Source organism: Triticum aestivum, chromosome 5B (genome assembly GCF_018294505.1).
Source record: "Triticum aestivum cultivar Chinese Spring chromosome 5B, IWGSC CS RefSeq v2.1, whole genome shotgun sequence".
NCBI lineage: Eukaryota > Viridiplantae > Streptophyta > Magnoliopsida > Poales > Poaceae > Triticum > Triticum aestivum.
This window is the reverse complement of record NC_057807.1, coordinates 62,413,298-62,432,367: the sequence shown is the minus strand read 5'-3', so window position 1 is coordinate 62,432,367 and position 19,070 is coordinate 62,413,298. Positions and strand designations below refer to the sequence as shown.

Below are 19,070 nucleotides of genomic sequence, written 5' to 3'. Positions count from 1 at the left end.
TGATGTGTGCCGATGCCCGGGTGACCGATGTGCGGTATTTTGATGGTGTCATGGGAAGGAGTGCACGTTCGATGAACCTCGTTGATAATTCTCAATGTCGTGCCTTGTATAATTAATTGGTCCTTAATATATCAACTAGCATCCTAGATTTATTCTAACATACTCGAGGAGAATATGACGAGCCACTTAGTGGTGTTCTGGAGCCTTATCACTGGCACTGCTCTAGCGGAGATTAGCACTTCCCCAAGAAAGTGTGAACATCGAGACAAAATCTGCTGTCATCACCTCACTTTAATCCGTTCTGACAATTTACTTTACTTTGTATGCTTGTGAGTTTGCTAATTAGTTTGTTATCTAGCTTACTTTGCTTTGAGCTTGCTTGCCATATATATTATGCTCATCTAGTTACATATCTAGAGATCCTACTTTATCCACAAATCGTTAATTTAGCCTCTCGGATGTATATGCACCTGATATGAGAAACTAATTAGTAGTTGCAAAAGGTCAGAAAAATCTTGTACTTTTTGAGAAAACCTGACCTTCTGTAGCACTCATATGAAAAGTTTCGAGAAGGAAAAACTCCCATCGACTTCAGGGCAAAGAAAACTAGAGGACAAAATGTGTAAATAGTAACTTCTATACAGTGTTGATTTTGTTTGTTTTTCCACCGAGAATACAATAGAAGTCGTTCCTTGGCAAAACAATTTATACAAGTAAATAGAAGGGGAAATTGTTTCCATAAAAGTTTTAGAATTTTTTACAATTACTAAATTACTTTTTCATAATAAGTACATATACACCCGAGAGCCAAATGCGCTTGTCCTGCATTGCACTGCCGCGTCTGGGTTTATTTGGCCCTCTCGTATTTTCGGTCAAATTTTGACCATCTATTTGACTCAAAATATATAAAGTATATGCTACAAAAAGTATATAGCTGGATTTGTATTTGAAAGAGATTTCCAATGGTACAATTTTGTGACATAAAGTTTCAATTTATTAGCCTTTTCTTTTAGCAACGTTTCCATTTAGTAGCTGAATCGATGGCCAAAATAAGAGAGGCCCAATAAACCAGATGGAGTACAAGGTACCTTAAAACCCTGACATGATATTTGGGTAATGCAATAATGGAATATTATCCTAGCGTATGGAATATACATTTTTGTTGTCCTTATCTGTAATTGGACCCGAGATATCTGTTCATGTAGCTTTAACATATGTATCCTCCTTTCGGAGATGTTTTGGTCTTGTATTGAACCGCTCTTCTTCATACTATGTCGCTGGAGTACCATCAAAAAAAAAACTATGTCGCTGGAGTCCGGGAAACCCATGCATGGGCCTGCGCGGCTGATCTTCGATGTATTTTTACCCCTTCCCTGATAGGTTTTTAAGGCAAAACATGCATAAAAGGTTCATGTGTGGTTTGCCATATATGAAAGTTTGCGCTGACTCTGATCCAAAAGTTGATTGTGTACGTTGCAACTTTTGTTGATTTGTCACTCTGACCAATAAGGTAGGTATATTTGCAAAAAAAATTGCTCTACCAAGCACATACTGATTTCCAGAGACACAACATTCAATTTAATTCGTCACACGCACATCCCAGCCTCATGGGTTTAAAAGATTTTTTGCAAATGCATCACGACAACAATTTTGTTCATCATACAACGGGACAGACAACCAGCACCCTCAACATGCAGATGGATTTGAAGGGGGTTGTGGGCAGACAAGGCCTTGTTCGGTTCCAGCTGTATTTGAAGGGGGTTGAGAGGGGTTGATGGGGATTAAATCCAAAATCCCTCCAAATCCTCTCCAATCCCCTTCAGAGGAGATTTAAACGAACAAGGCCTAACAAAGAACCATACGATGGAAAGGAAATGCTGTTACAGTAGTACTCCCTCCGTTCTAAAATAGATACCCAACTTTATACTAACTTTGTACTAAAGTTAGTAAAAAGTTGGGTCATCTATTTTGGAACGGAGGGAGTACAAGGCAAGAGAACCTTTGGGCATTGCAATTACTTTGAGGCTGCGCGCATAGCATCAGGGATTTGCAGTATGTTGCTTACATCCCGCGGGACCAAAATGCTGTGACATCTTCTGGAAAGACGTGCGGCACAATGCGCAGCAGTGTTGGTTGCATGACCAACAGTACAGATGATTGTTGTTTCCAATCTGCCCAAGTTACCAACACAAATAATACAGAATCAATCGAAATGAAGCTATATATGGTTAAGATATATGAGTTCATTAGGAGCATGCTGGGAGGCTCAATCAAAAAGTAAACTGACCTAAAGATAAGTTGCTGCATCACATAGCAGTAACTAAAAATACACCTTGCTAGTCATGACTCGTGCAAGTTACTCAAGTTGTGTTGTAATAAACAGTTATACTAGGCAATCATGACTTGAGGTGAAAACGTGAGTAATTTTTTTCTTTTTCCTCTTTGTAAGCCAATTTATTTGGCATTATCTATAACTAATAATATATGACTATGTGCATCATCCAATAGAGAGGCCGAGGGTCTTCCCCTTTTTTCAAAATGAAAAAAAAATAAACTTTTTAAGGGAAAAATGGTGACCACAAGTAGCAGCTGTACATGAAATAGCACGTGAGTAGTTTCTTGACGCAAAAGATAGACAAATGCATCGTTCTCATTTTTATTAGAGACGCTAGCTGGTCCTCAGATAGGTTTACAAACAAGGTTTTTCGATATTTACCTTCCGAATTGCTTGGCCGCAAGTAGGACACGGGTAAGCATGTCCTCGTGCAAACAAGGCAGCCTGCACTCGTCCAATAACCAGGCGGTGTAGCCTTTGATTCATATGTGTCTGCAATCTATCGATTTCAACCTGATCAAATACCACACAATCACCCCTGGAGGCAACAGCATAATTATTAGTCAAGTCACAGCTATGTCAATGAACAAAAGTACGTGGGTACTACCTACTAAAAGAGGACTTACTTGAAATGATCATATCCACTAATTGCAGCGTTACATTGGTAGCAGAAAAACTCGCCGCAGTTCCAACAGGTCATCTTATTGCATCCATCAATCTTAGATATAGCCATCTTGCAACGCGGGCATTGCTTTGCATCTTTCAAAATTTCCTTGATGGTGCATACTTCATCCATAAGCTTCTGAATATCTCCCTTTGTTCGTGCGGACTTTTGACGTTCCTGTGTCGAACAAAAGAAAATTTGCATTCCAACAATCATCTAAGAAAACAATCTGTCATAGTCAGTGTTACCAAAGTTGACCATAATATGAATTATCTTTAGTGCAACCATACAGCGGATTAATAATCAAAAAACACATGCATATCATGCTTGCAAACACCTAGCTATGAAGTGCAGTAACTATTAAAAAACAAAACTTCTATGATCCAAGGGCATTCAGTATTATCACAGTAAAATACGTCGACACCTTAGAAGGCATAGTTATCTATCAAATTAAAAGCCTACAAGAACATCAGGTAACCTCTTAGATTCAGGAGACTGATATTCAGATCCATATCAGAAAGCAAATCGCTCTAGTAACTCTCCATCCTCAGATCCTCTCAATGCATCTGAGGCCTATCTTCTTCCTGTAGACATCATCCATGTCTTACCACAGCCTCCAATCACCATTGGCCAGGATCTAGTAACTCAGCAATTTCCCTCCGATCCATATTAATTGACGCTATTCTAGTACAAAGTTGTACTAACTTTGTACTAAACTAGCGTCAATTAATTTGGTACAACTTTGTACTAAACTAGCGTCAATTAATTTGGATCGGAGGGAGTAATAAAAATTCAGGTACTCTTTACTGCCCTAATGGAAACAAATGATCCAATCAACATGCACCAGGTCTGGCCATTGGACAGGATCAAGTAAATCAGCAATTTCTTCGCACGAACTTGTATCTCACCATTTGTTGGAATGGGTTAAACTAATACTCCCGCCGTTCCTTCTTATAAGGTGTATTAGTTTTTAAAAAGTCAAACATGACTATCTTTGACTAAGTTTCTAGAAAATGTTATCAGCATTTACAATACTAAATCATTATTGCTAGATTAAGCTTGAAATACATTTTTACATTTTATATATTTAGTATATCAGATGTTGATAATTTTTCAGAAATCTTGGTCAAAGATACTCAGGTTTGACTTCTAAAAAAACTAATACACCCTATATCTAGAAATGGAGGGAGTATATTTTACGGTATTTTTACTGCCCTAGAATGGAAACCAGTGATGTAAGGGCAGGAGGGACAGAATTAAAGTTTCAAGTCAAGGATTGATTGGGACAAGGTAAACCATCCCCTCCGTCCAGGAGGTATTGATTCCAAGGCTTTATAGTATGTGTAAGTATGGTGGATTACTGCACAGTTACATTTGAAAACCTTCCTGCTAGTGTTTCCAAACATTCTCTATCAGTTCACGCTCACGGACTGCAAGACATGATTTGCCTGTTAGAGTACTATTTATATAGCCATGTAGCCTTGTGTATTTACCCCGTTGTATAAGGGGGTTTTCTGCTATTCCGATCCGATTCTTGTGTCGGCCACCGGTGCTACTTTCTCCGGCCGATTGCCGCTTCCAATCCAGTGTCGGTGCTCCAACTGCTGCTACTGCTCTGCTCGCGCACGTTTGCAAGAATCCTGCTCCTCCCGCTGGTCTCTTCCATCCGTGCAGGGACGCAGCCATCAGCCGGCCTCCCAGATTCGCAGATATCCACTCCCCGCTGCCTGTTGGATCCAGCCCCGCTGGTCAACTCCCCGCGGTTCTCGTGAAGGCTGCTGCCTCCCGTGACATCCCACGTTGGTGTGCTGCTGCAGGATCCCGTCCATGTACCTGCTGCTGTTTAGGCCAATGCCCCTGCTGCTGATCCCGTCCAAGTCGCCCCCTGGTGCGGCTTCTCCAGTGCTGCGTGATTAGATTGGGATTCCCCGCCTCCCGTCCAGCTTGGGTCCGCTGGACCGCATGGTCTTCACCTGTTCAGTTGAGCCGGCCGCTGTCTCGCACTCCAAGTTGAGCCGCCGCAGATCGAGTCGGCCTGGTTTCCAGCTGCGAATTGATCTGCCGTCGTCTGAGTCGGTTGGTCAGCTGAATAGTCTGGTAAAGAGAGAGAGAGAGAGAGAGAGAGAGAGAGAGAGAGAGAGAAAGAGAGAGATGTTTTCATTGGGTCCGCATGTCCCTTGCTACCCGCTGACTACTGACGGTGTTTTCTTCACTACTCCCGTCTCGCATATGCGTCGTTCCTCGATGCTTGATGCTCATTCGTCTGTGACACCATCCCCTTCGGCGTCTTTCGCAAGTTGTGCTGGTCGCTTTTATGCGGCTCCTCCTATGCTGCACATGGTGATTGTTGCTCTACACCGACTCCTCTCGTGACTTTCACGGGTGAATGTCACTCTTCCCCGACAACAGCCGGTGCATATGGCTCCATCGACTGCGCCTCACAAACGCGTCTTCCCTTGGCGCTTGATGCTTGTCTGCATACGGCCTCGTCTCCTCCACCAGCCTTTGCGGACAATACTGGTCATGCTACACCGCCACATTTAGCGGCTTCCAGAGGTGGTGGTGGTCACTCCTCTGCCGGTGCTACTGCCTCGACTACTTCAGCTATGTACTTCATTGAGGAGGAGATTGCGCGACTTCGCGCCCTGCTGGTGGCCTTTGACTCTATTGTTGGGTGCATCTACACCGACCTCTTCAGTTGAGCCCCTGACCGAGCAGGAGATTGTGCGACTTCGATGCCTGCGAGCTCCGTCGACAGGTTCTGCTGTTGATTCTTTTGGCATTGTGAGACCACCATCTACACAGGCAGGTACATCTCCGTGGATTCTTGATACTGGAGCATCTTTTCATATGACTCATAATTCATCAACTTTGTCCTCTATTCAACCTCTTAATTCTCCTGTTCATGTTTTTACTACTGGCGGTACCTCTCTCCCAGTTAATGGTCGAGGCATTCTTAACACTTCGTCCTTTCATGTTCCTGATGTTGCTCATGTTCCTCGACTTACCATGCAGCTCATGTCCGGTGGTTAGATTGTTGACTCTGGTCGACTTTGACTCGGTGTCTGTTCTAGACCGTCATACTGGTGCTCTCCTTGGTGCTGGCCCCCGGCACCGTGACTCTCAGGGCCTCTCGAAGCATGACTGGCCTCACCTTCCCTCCGCTGCCACTGCCGCGAGTCTCTCCCCCTCAGTTGCCTTGTCTACTAGTTCTTTTCAACAATGGCATCATCGCCTTGGTCACTTGTGTGGCTCTCGTCTCTCATTCTTAGTTCGACGTGGTCTTCTTGGATCCGTCTCCGGCGGTGTGTCTTTAGACTGCCAGGGTTGTCGGCTTGGTAAACAGGTCCAGTTACCTTATCCTCATAGCGACATGACACTGTATCTCATCGTCCTTTCGACCTTGTTCACTCTGATGTCTGGGGTCCAGCTCCATTTGCCTCGAAACGGGGTCATCGCTACTATATTATCTTTATAGATGATTTCTCTCGCCACACCTGAATATATTTCATGTCTTCTCGTAGTGAGGTCTTATCTATCTATAAGCATTTTGCTACCATGGTCCACGCTCAGTTCTCTACGCCTATTCGTGTGTTTCGTGCTGACTGACTCTACTGGAGAGTATATCTCCAAGATGTTGCGTGGAGTTCTTGCTGAGCAAGGCACTCTAGCACTCTTGCTCAGTTTTCTTGTCCTGGTGCTCATGCTCAAAATGGCATGGCTGAGCGCAAGCATCGTCACCTTGAGATCGTTGCCTCACTTGCGCCTCACTTTTGGGTGAGGCTGTCTCCGCTTCCACCTATCTCATCAACCTTCAGCCGTGCACTGCTCTGCAAGGTGGCGCTCCTTTCGAGTGTCTCTTTGACCGCTCTCACGATTACTCAACGCTTCATTTGTTTGGTTGTGTTTGCTATGTTCTTCTTGCCCCTCGTCAACGCACCAAACTGTTCGCTCAGTCTGTCAAGTGTCTTCTTAGGCTATAGTGATGAGCATAAGGGCTATCGTTGTTGGGATCCTGTCGGTCGTCGGATGCGTATTTCTCAGGATGTGTCTTTTGATGAGTCTCATCCCTTCTACCCGCGTCCATCTTCCTCGACCTTTTCATTGGAGGATCTCTTTCCTCACTTTTCCTGACACGCCTATCACTCCCGTTGACCCCTTTCCGTTCGTCCTACTGTCCTTGCTTCTCCGACTATTGCACATCCGACATCGCCATCTCCGGTGGTTTCCTCACCTCGCTTGTCACATGATTCTGCACCTTCATCCCCGGTAACTTCTCCGTCTCCATCACCTGAGTCTATCCCGGTGATTCCTCCTGGCATTCTTCCGTCATAATCTCACTTTTATACCCGTCGTCACGTGTTGTGGATGCATCTACTGATGAGCCATCTACTTCTGATGTGACATCTTCCTCCTCTCTGCCTACTTATGGCTTGCGTCCTCATCCGCTTTCGCATGTTTATCGCCTTGGTTTTCCAAGCGTTGGTGCTTCTGTTCTTGAGCCGACTTCTTATCGTCAAGTTGTTGTTCATCCCGAATGGCAGTTTGCGATGGTAGAGGAGCTTGTTGCTCTTGAGCGCACTGATGCGTGGGACCTTGTTTCTCATCCTCCCGGTGTTCGTCCAATCACTTGTAAGTGGGTCTACAAGGTTAAGACTCGCTCCGATGGTTCTCTTGAGTGCTACAAAGCTCGTCTTGTGGCTCGCGGCTTTTAGCAGGAGCATGGTCGTGATTACAATGAGACTTTTGCTCCTGTGCCCATATGACAACTATTCGCACATTTCTTGTTGTGGCCTCTATTCGTCACTGGTCTGTCTCAACTTGATGTTAAGAATGCCTTTCTTAATGGTGAGCTGCGTGAGGGGGTTTACATGCAGGCCACACATGGGTATTATGTTCCTGATGGCATGGTCTGCCATCTTTGTCGCTCTCTCTATGGCCTTAAGCAAGCCCCTCACGCCTGGTTTGAGCGTTTTTCCTCTGTGGTGATTGTCGCTGGTTTTTCAGCGAGTGCTCATAATCCAGTGATGTTTCTCCACCTTTCAGCTCATGGTCGGACTCTTCTTCTCTATGTCGATGACATGATCATCACTGGCGACTACCCCGAGTATATTGCCTTTGTGAAGGCCCATCTTAGTGAGCAGTTTCTTATATCTGATCTTGGCCCTCTTCGCTACTTTCTTGGGATCAAAGTCTCTTCTACCTCTGATGGCTTTTTTATTTCCCAGAAAAAGTATATCCAGAACCTTCTTGCTCGTGCTGCCCTTACTGATGAGCTCATTGTTGAAACTCCCATGGAGCTCAATGTTCACCTCCGTGATACTGATGGTGACCCCTTGTCCGATTCGACGTGTTATCATCATCTTGTTGGGTGTCTTGTCTATCTAGATGTCACTCTCCGGATATCTCTTATCCGGTCCATATTCTGGGTCAGTTTGTCTCTGATCCCCTGTTCAAGAATTCATCCGATTAACCAGTTAACTTGCCGATTAATCCCTACTCGTAGGGTCATCGAGTAGCCGATTAACCGATTAATCACCCGAGTAATTGATTAAATGGCCGATTAACTTGCCGATTAGCCTATTAATCCCCTACTCGCCAGCCAACCGAGCAGCTACCAGTTAACGATTTCCTCAACAATGCTCTGATCCCACTTCGGTTCACTATAGTCACCTTCTTCGTGTTCTCCAATATCTTCGGGGCACGATCTCTCACCATCTGTTCTTTCCTCGCTCCAGTTCCTTATAGCTTCAAGCCTATTCGGATGCTACATGGGCTAGTGATCCCTTAGATCGCCGTCCACTTTCTGCTTACTGTGTTCTTGGTGGTTCTCTCATTGCCTGGAAGACGAAGAAACAGACTGCAATTTCCCGTTCGAGTGCAGAGGCTGAGTTGCGAGCTATGGCTCTTTTGACGGTGAAGGTGACTTGGTTACGGCAGTTACTTGAGGATTTTGGTGTTTCTGTCACTACACCTACCCTGCTATTGTCTAGCAATACAGGTGCTGTTAGCATTGCGCGTGATCCTGTGAAGCATGAGCTCACCAAGCATATTGGTGTTGATGCTTTCTATGTGCACGCTGGTGTGCAGGATCAGGTTATTGCTCTTCAGTATGTGCCTTCCGAGTTACAGTTGGCGGATTTCTTTACGAAGGCCCAGACTAGAGCGCAGCATGGCTTCTATTTCTTCAAACTTAGTGTTGTTTATCCACCATGAGTTTGAGGGGGGGGGGTTGTTGAGTACTATTTATATAGCCATGTAGCCTTGTGTATTTACCCCGTTATATAAGGGGTTTTCTGCATATCCTACATCTATACTGGCCTATGGCTTCATGGGAATACAAGTTGTATATTCCTAACATTGCCAACCTTGGCCCACTAAGGACTTGAGGTAAGTGACCTAAGAACATCTCCAATGGGTGCCCTATAATAGGGCACCAAAAAGTGGTTGGAGCAAATTTTGCAACAGCACAAAGTGCTTTTTACAACAGTAAAAAAACACCAACTCCAATAGATGCCCTAAAATAAGGCACCACACCTCCAAGGCCACACCAAATCTTTCTTCTACAGATATCATCAAACACCTACAAGGCACAAGTACAAGTACAGTGCCTCTATCAGCTAGGGCTCCGCGTCGACGGACGTCGGCGCCGGCCTCAAGCACGCGGTGAGCAGCTGTGATGCAGGCAACGCGCCGGACCAGGCGTGAGCATGTGCAAGCGGTGAGGATGTGAGCATGTGATGCAGGCAGCGCGCTGGACCAGGCATGAGCATGGGCGCCGGACCAGGCGTGCGGCGGCCAGGACGCGGCCGGCCTCCATCCCGGAGCACTCTGAGCAACATGTGCACGAGAGGGATTTGGGGCGACCGCACTGTCGCAGCTCCGCCTCCGCTTTTCGACACGCTGATTAAAATATACCTAGGATCTACTATATATAAGACCACTATTTTCATGGAAAACCAATATTTGGAAATCATGTTCATCCACCACCAGCCAAGAAACACTGATCATGGAGCATTGTTCTTCTCATGTGCTTAATATCCACTGTGCAAAGCCCTTGTTTCCTTGCCCTTGCCGCCAGTGGATCACCCTCGACCCTCATGTCGATCCCCAGTGCCATCAGTTTCATTTAACCGGTGAATTTCAAATAATTCTAGGCAATTCATTTGAACTCCAAATTTAGTGATTCAAATTTCTACATGCGTCTAAATTCATAACCTATTTAATGGGATAATCTACTCTTTTCTCGAGGAGACTTTCATCTACCGTCATTTAACAACTTCATTTTCTTCATATTAAACCCATCTTTAGAAATCCTTAAAATATTTTCCATGGCACTAAATCCAGAATAAATGTCTGATATTCTTCTCTGGTCCCAACCTATTTAACAGGAGTGGTTCCATATTTTTATGAGCACTTCTATGTTCTGCCTTGAATAAAAACTGCTTATTAGCCCCTATGGATACAACGTGTAGATTTCGTGTTAGATTTAGGGGAACCGATGAAGGACCACAAGACTTCGGAGAGTTTGTTGAGCCAGGCAAGCAACACCCACTTGCTCATGATGAACCAAAAATGATGCATGAGTTCATATCCATGCTAGTGATGATCATGCCATGTTGCTTGGTTGATAGTTATGCTTATATAGATGATCTTGGTGCCCTATATGCACTTGTTAGGAACCCTATATTGGCATTCACATAACCAACTCCCCCTGGTCACTCTACTTAAATATGAAGTATTAATTTGTTAGCCATGATTAACCATAGCATGCACTACATATCATATTAGCAAGGGTTTGGGGTGATGATCCTGATAAACACAAATGTTTATAAAACCCCACTGGTCGCCACTAATGCCCATGGTAGACCTGGGAAAACTCTTGTTATGATGGACAAGAGATGGTAATAGAGATTAATGAACTACTAGGTTGTTTTCAAAAAGAATTAGATTTAAGTGGTGCATGTTATTCATGTTAGTGTCGTATGAGGGGGGGGGGGGGGTTGTTCAGATGCTTATAGCTCGGGCACCTTGATGTATGACGAGTGGTGGCTCCATAAGTGTCCGAATCTTGTGAGTCCAGTGCACAACCTCTGCAAAGTATTATTTGAATAGTCGTGTCCATTGTCAAGGTCAGTTGGATGACCATGCTTAGACTATGCCCATAAAACTCGACTTATATACCTTAGTTTGGGTTCAGGTAAGTTGGAGAGCAAGATTTGGAAATGATTTAGCTGGGATATGTTCATAACTCTATTTATGCTGATGTTTGTAACCAAAAGACATCATAGGATAAGATGCATACAGTTTCCTAAGATATAGGTCATACATATGCTAGTAATTAGTTCTTGATCCTTTAATAAACCGGAGTGCGGAAACTTCCACTTGTTAAGTCATGCATGTTTATTACACAACTGCATCATAAGTTGCTTGCGAGTACATCCTAAGATATAGGATGTTTCCCAATCAGAATGCCAATAGGGTCAAGGCTTCTGACATGGTCTCAAGTTATCTTTCGAGTTTCCGCTCCAGTGTTTATTTGGTGTATCCACCCAAGTGGCTTTTACATGAGACTTGACCATAATGGTCCTATCTCTGTAAGACTTTAACGTGTTGTAATGAAAGTGTACTTGTGATATCAGTTTGTTGTACACAGGGATGCAACGATCATGGGATCGTTGTTGCATGTACAATCGGTGGTCTCAATCCTACTGGGTTGGGGTCCTACATCTTGTTTCCGCATGCTCCCATGGCTGGTGACGGCTGGAGCCTACGGGATTGAGTCCCGCCGCGCGTAGGAGGAGCTTGACGAGCGGCAGGGATGGCTAGCGGTGGAGGGCACTATTGAGCAGCAGCATGGGCAGGCACTAGCTGTCAAAATCGCCGGTTGCCGAGCCACCAGAGAGGGGATCGAGAGGAAACGAAGTTTCCAAGCGACAGTTGGGCTTCACACCACTGCAAAATTGTTTTGTTCCAGCCGCCCCAAGTGTTGCAAATTCACAACACTTGGTGTTGTATTTTGCAGGTGTTGAAAATTTAGAGTTTGTTTTGCATATAGGACACCTATTGGAGCACTGTTTTTGCCCCCTCGATGAGGTAAAAAGTGGTCCTGCCCTATTTTAGGGCACCTATTGGAGATGCTCTAATAGAGATGGATTTTCAGTAATGTTTGGACATAATTAATGTACTATGGACCCACACTGGGGGCACCCTATCAGCGTAGACCATGTAAGGAAGGGTCTGGCTTGACCCCTGCAGCACAAGGAAACCACGATACAAAGAAGTCCAGGTTGGAATCAGTTTAGAAGTTAACAGAAGATTATGTCGAGTTTGTGTCTTGCCAAGACTCCTTGTTTGGGTTTATAAGCCCCCAGAGGAGTAATGTAAGAGCATGCAATAATAGAACTTATCTTCTCTATATGTTATCACGACCTAATCTAATTCTCTGATTCCCCAACCAATGCTGCAAACCAGTGCCTTCCTGTCTCCATCGACTTCGGCCTCTGGTGTGTTAAGCTTCATGCACTGGTCAACACAACCAGAAGTCTAAACTGATAGGAAGGCTAGGCAATCCAGATGTACACTTCAACACCCCCTCTTACGTGTGACACGGGAAATCAACACATGAATAGCCTCCAAGGTATGGCTCAAGAGGCCTATAGATGGACAGAGGGGGCAACACCATTTTTCCGACAAATTGCGAAAGCCAAGACTTGAACTCAAGACATAAGGCCCTAATACCATGTTAAGTTTCATGCACTAGCCAACGCAATCAAAAAGTCCAAACTGATGGAAAGGGCTAGGCAATCCACATATACACTTCAACATGGTGAACTACCCATACAACCTCCAAAGTAAAGGCACATTGAAAGGATCGAGATGGATCGGCGCGCGGGGGGGGGGGGTGAATAGGTACAATTACAAATTTTAATTCTTACTTAGCAATTTTAGGCTATAATGTTGAATATGAAAGTGAGCCTAACAATTACAAAGGTGATACAAGAGTTAAGCAAGGTGAACAAGTACGTGAATAAACAAGCACAATATAATTCAAGTAAAGACTAAGAGACAAGTAACCACACATAGGGAGCTAGGGTTAGGAATAACCGCAACTCCGAGAGACGAGGATGTATGCCGATATTCACTTCCTTGGAGGGAAGTTACGTCACCGTTTAGAGAGGTGGATGTTACCACGACTGCACACCAACGCCACGAAGGCTCACCCTATTCTCTCTTTGAGATATCACCACGAAGGCGATTGTCAACCACTAGTGGTAGACCTTGGGGTGGTCTCCAAACCCTCACAAACTTTCCAGGGGTAATCACAATGATCGATTCCTCTCCGAAAAACTCCTACCGCCTAGGAGTCTCCAACCTCCAAGAGTAATAAGAATGATGGGGAAAAGCTTAAGACTTGCTCAAATCACGAATTCCTTTGGTGAGAAGAAAGGGGAAAGAGTGGATCTATCACTTGATTGGGCAACTTCTCACAAACGCTCTCAAATCCCTTTGGGATCTAGGATTTGGTGTATGAGATTGAGAGAGAGAGTGAAATGTGTTCTTGGGGGTGCTCAAGGGGAATGGTCAACCTTTTCCCGTGGAGGAAGAAGGCTATATATAGTGGTGGAGCAAATATGGCCGTTGTGGTGTAAGTGCCTATGTTAGGTCGGACATCCAACACAGTGAGACGGACCTGTGAAAAAACGGAGTATAGAGGAGAAACAGAGGAGTCGGACATCTAGGGCAAGACCCGGACATCCGGCGCAACAGAAAGGCCCCGGATAGCCGGCAGTGGGCCAGACATCCGGCGTGCGCAGATACCAGAGGGGTTAAGTTCCTGGAAGTAGTAGGTCAGATTTCCGGGGTGCACCCGGACATCCGACGAAGTGCCGGACATCCGGCCATAGAAGGTGAAGCTCTCTAGATAGAACCAGCCAAAAATCTGGGATACCCCCAGACATTCGGCACTACGAAAGGGCCCGGACATCCGGCTGCCTTGGACCAAGAGAGAAACCTCCTCTGTGTTGTGTGAGCCGGATTTCCGGCAGAGCCCCGGACATCTGGCGCCCCCCAACATAACACACTTTTTAAGATAGAGGGAAAGAGTATGTGAAACTTATTGACCCCACCATTGTTCTAAATGAGATGGTTATTTTTAGGAGATGTGGCAAGGTAGAAAAAACGGAGGGAATTGCAATGACTTGAGCATGTCTTTCGCTAACCCTATCGATCCCCTCTTAATAGTGTGGGATCCTATACTCAAGAATAAACAAAGATAAGAGTTGTTGATCTAATGTTTCTTCTTCCTTGAGTCGTATCAATTCCATACGTCCATGATCCACACACATTTGTTATCTGAGGACTTAACACCTGAGATTTACTTGATAAACATAGTTAGTCCCCTACATGTATATTGTCATCAACATCAAAATATGATGTAAGGGCATGATTGCACTTCCACACATCATCCTGGTATCCGATGTTAGCCGTTAGCTCTGAAACTTGATTGTGTTAGATGGGGACAATAAGTTAAAGAACACACTACTTGTTCCGCTAAAAGTTCCACAACTTTTTTTCATTACATTCAAATCCTTTAATTTGAGTTACAAATTAGGAAAACGTGGTCAATGATACACATTGTTCGTGCCATCCCACAAGTGGACCGTGTGCCAACGGGAGACTCACTTCGGCTTGTTCTCCGTGTGCCATGGCCGTAAAGAACTCGAATTTCAAGTGGGTGATTGGGTTTTGCTCCAACAATAACATGGCCAAGTAGCTAACCTTGTTGTTCACGCACATGCCAAGCTCACACCATGATACTATGGCCCATTTCAAATACCAGAAAGAATTGGCATCGTGAATTTCATAGCCTTTAGCTACCTTCGACTAATCATATCCATGATGTATTTCATGTTGGACTTCTCAGGTATTTCCATGGAAACCCGCCAAAGGAGGTAGTATAGAGCACCACAAAGTAGTGCCCACTCCAACAAAGGTAGACAAAGCGCGCCTACGTCGTGACAAATAGGAGGTGTTGGTCACTTGGCAAGTGTTGCCTCCAAGTGAAGTTAAATGAGACGACATGGCAAATTCAAGGAGTAGCTTCCCTGAGTTCCAGCTCGAGGACGAGCCGCTTCATGAGGAGGGGAGAAGTGTTCCGGGCCTGCATTTGGGGATACCCTATCAGCGCAGACCACAAAAGGGTCTAGCTTGACCCCTGCAGTAAGGAAACCATGAGAAAAAGAGGTCCAGGTCTGAGTCGGTCTAGACGTCAATAGAAGATTAGGTCAAGTCTGGTCTGTTATGAGTCCGTGTCCCCCTAGGACACCTATCCGTTGTTTGGCTTTATAAGCCACCATAGCCATAACGTCAGTTTCTCTATACGCTATCCACACCTAATCTAGTTCTCTGATTATGCAACCACTGCTACCAACCAACGCCGACCACGGCGCCTTGCCATCTCCACCGACCTCCGGTGAACGACCCGTACAACCTCTGAAGTAAAAGACATATCATAAACATATTATTGCAAAAGAGTGGGATAGACCTACCTCCAAAATATGAAGTTTTTCTTCTGGAGATAAACATTGCACCCCAACATGACGCCGCTCTCTACAAAGTGCGCAAAAGCTGAATAAACAACTTGGACACAAGGCTTCATCACCTGCATCTTCCAAGCAAGCAGTTTGACATCTCGGACAATAAACTACATCAACCATTGCGTCAAGAGTTCTCTGAAGAGCAATGTTTCCCAACGTTCAAACTCGTCCTCCCCTAGCAGCCTTTTCAATATATTAGGAGGAACAACGACTCCACATTTTGTATCAGGACACAACAACTTCACTACAGTTCCTTCCTTCACATGCATTTTGCAATATGTTTGCATGCATTTCTGGCAAAAGAAATGATGGCATGGAAGTTTGATGAAATCGACACCTGATGAAGCAATAATTTAGACTTTAGACTCGGAAATATAAGTGAAATTGAAATAACAAGGATTAAGAAATGTAAATGGAAAACATAAAGGTTGGACTCCTCGGTACCATGTTTCTGAAGTATAAATGTTTACAAATAAAACAATCTCACTCAGAAGGACTCACAAGGACTAATGAATTGCTATCTCAAAATGAGAACCTATAGCATGGCATCTATATAACTACGTTGTTGTTATTTCTGTTAAAAAATAGGGAATATTTGGGAACTAAACTGCACTTCATAAAGATAGTTCCACTGGGAGCAAGGACAACACACTTTCTTTTTGAAACCTGAACCGTAGAACAATAAGGACAACACACATCAAATGTGGTAAGTATAACATAGCAGAAGACTTCTAGTACAACACTTGTGCAAACAGTTCTATGAAAATGGAAGAAGGTGTTACCTGGAAACTCGCTAAAACAAATCATGCAGTAATGGATAGCATACAAAAAGGCTTCATGATGCTTATCATCATTGTATCTAATAATCCTTGGAATTGTAACATCAGGTGGAGCATTGTGTGTTAAAGCACGCTTATCCCCACCATCTTCAGCATATGTTTGATCATGCTTGCTTAAAACTATCTCATCGCCAAACCCTAAGTAAGAAAGGGAAGAGCTTTGGAGCCGTTGCACCCACTGATATATTACTTCCATGCCCTGTTGCTCTTCCCAGGTCATATCCAGCATCTCACATAATGACGAAATCATCACTCTGTCCAGCCATTCGGTGGATATAGTGAAAAAAGGTGGTTGATGGCTAGGGTACGACAAAGGCAGGAGGCATGATAACAGGATCGGAGGTAAATGATCAACCCTAAACTTGTAAAACAGCTCATCACTGGCATCACCATCATGATCATGTGCTTGCTTGTAATTTGGTGTCCCAGCACCAGAACTGAGCCTGGCCGATACATTTGTACCATCTGGGATCTCAATATGCACATGAACCTGTAATGACAGCAACAGATGCCCTTACGGATAAGAAAGAATGTGACCTGAAGATTGATGGTGAGAGAGAGATATACCTGGAAAGATCGCTGGCCCTCCTTTCTACTGAACATGACTAGATTGTCACCAAAAATCGCTTCCAGGGCACATATCTGACCAAGATAACGGCAAATTAAGAATTAAGAGCTCTCAGTGTGATAACACATCTGGGCTATCAAACTAAGATGAGTGAAACACATGCCCAAGTAAAAACATATCTGGGCTATCAAACTAAGATAAGTGATAATAACACTTGGCCCTCAAGAATTAGCAGCGGGACAAAAAAAGAATCATAAAGTTCACAACTTTATCCTCATATGCATGACAGAGGCAACGAAGCTACTCGCAATATCCAGATCTACTGCGGGTGCGGTGCTTTGAACCTTCTCTGTAATTAACTCTCTCCCTCTCCCTCCCTCCTCCGTCCTACCCTGATCCCCTCCTTCAAGCTTAATTCCCAGATCTACTGCAAAAAAGAAAACACGAATCGCAACAACGCGGCAGATCACCTCGTCCTCCTGCCTCTGATCGTTGGCGCGCACCTCCTCCTCAGTCAACTCCACTCTCTCCCGACCAAACCCCACCAGCTCGTGCAGCCTTCTCAAGCACTCTTCCTCCTGGCCCCCACCCACCGCGGCGGTCCCGGACGAAGAAGCTTTCGCCGGCAGCGTCTCTACGGGAGCATCCTCGGCGTCGAGGTTGAGGCGTTGGAGTGCGTTGGCGGCGGCCTTGGACGATTTCCGAGGCATCGCCTTCGAACTCCTCGGCGGTGGGGATGTGACAGGGGGTGTGCCGGCAGGAATCGCGATTAAATCGAGGCAATGGAAAATTCGGTCACGGTGCTTTTTTGGCATTCTGTTTTGAGATAATTACAACTACGGTACCTATACTATTTTTTTTCAGAGAACTTCGAGCTTTATTCAAACAAAAGTGTTTGCTGGGCAATCAGCCATGAGGCTACTGACCAGAAAACTTGAAGTTTCAGAGATCCAGCTCTCGGTTACAGACACGTTACATGCCCGTTGCGCACACAGGTACCTATACTATCCGGCACGTAACAGCAAGGTACTGATACTCGTCGACTGCTCCGTTACGCTCCTCCAATACGTAGATACGCTTCAAAATGGTCCTATGTACAGATAACGCTATGGACCTGGCCGGGAAGGGCGCCACGTTGGCTGGTCGAGCCGCACCAAACTTGAAATAAATAATAAAGAAGGAACCAACAAGAAAATAAAGAATTGTTCTCACCATGCGGGGCCCCCTGCGGGGGCAGAAATCACATATTTGACCTGTGGACCAAATCAAATCACAAATTGACCTTGTTCCGAAAAAATTTCACTCTGCTGACCCTTTAGTGTGGCGCCCGACACCTAGGCGCCGCACACAATTATGCAGCGCCCTTCCTTTAGGCGTCGCACATCCTGCCAGCGTGGCGGCCCTGGTCCAGTTGCGGCCCCACAGACAGCAGTGCAGCGCCCAAGGGATAGGCGCCACACTGTGAAAGTGCAGCGCCTATCGCTTGGGCGCTGCACAGGCTGTGTTCCACTTGTTGAACCATGTCGTAGTAACTTGTTCAATTGTCGTAAGTGATGAACTCATCGGCATAAAATTTTTGTTTGTTCAAATTTCTGTGATGATGAAGTCATTGTACGTATTATGATGTTCCGGTGAAATGAATGTGCTCTCAATTCTGTTTTTATAGTAAACAGCAGTGCAGCGCCCAGAGAAGAGGCGCTACACTGTTCTATGCAGCGCCTAAAGGATGGGAGTCACACTGTAATGTGCAGCGCCTTGTTCTGGGGTGCTGCACTGTGACTTGTAATTTTCGTGGATCGTCAGTGTCAAAGCCTTCTGGGGTCCTATGGGTAGCCATGGCCACTTAAGCAGCGCCCATGGGTAGGGCGCTGCACTGTGATGTGCAGCGCCTAGGCGTGGGGCGCTGCACGGTACAGTGCAGCGTCTGACTGTCAGGCGCTGCAGTGTTGTTAACTGCCAAACTGCAGAAACAGATTCCATTTTGGCAAATACAAATACTACACAATTCAACTGAACAAAGACAACATCATTCAGGACAAATACTGAACAAAGACAAGTAAACACA

General features: G+C 45.0%; 1 pseudogene; it reads right to left on the bottom strand.

The window, feature by feature from the left end:
• Nucleotides 1-1,577: 1,577 nt before the first annotated feature.
• Nucleotides 1,578-17,892, bottom strand: LOC123110418 (E3 ubiquitin-protein ligase RNF14-like; annotated as a pseudogene).
• Between the last annotated feature and the right edge of the window lie 1,178 nt (nt 17,893-19,070).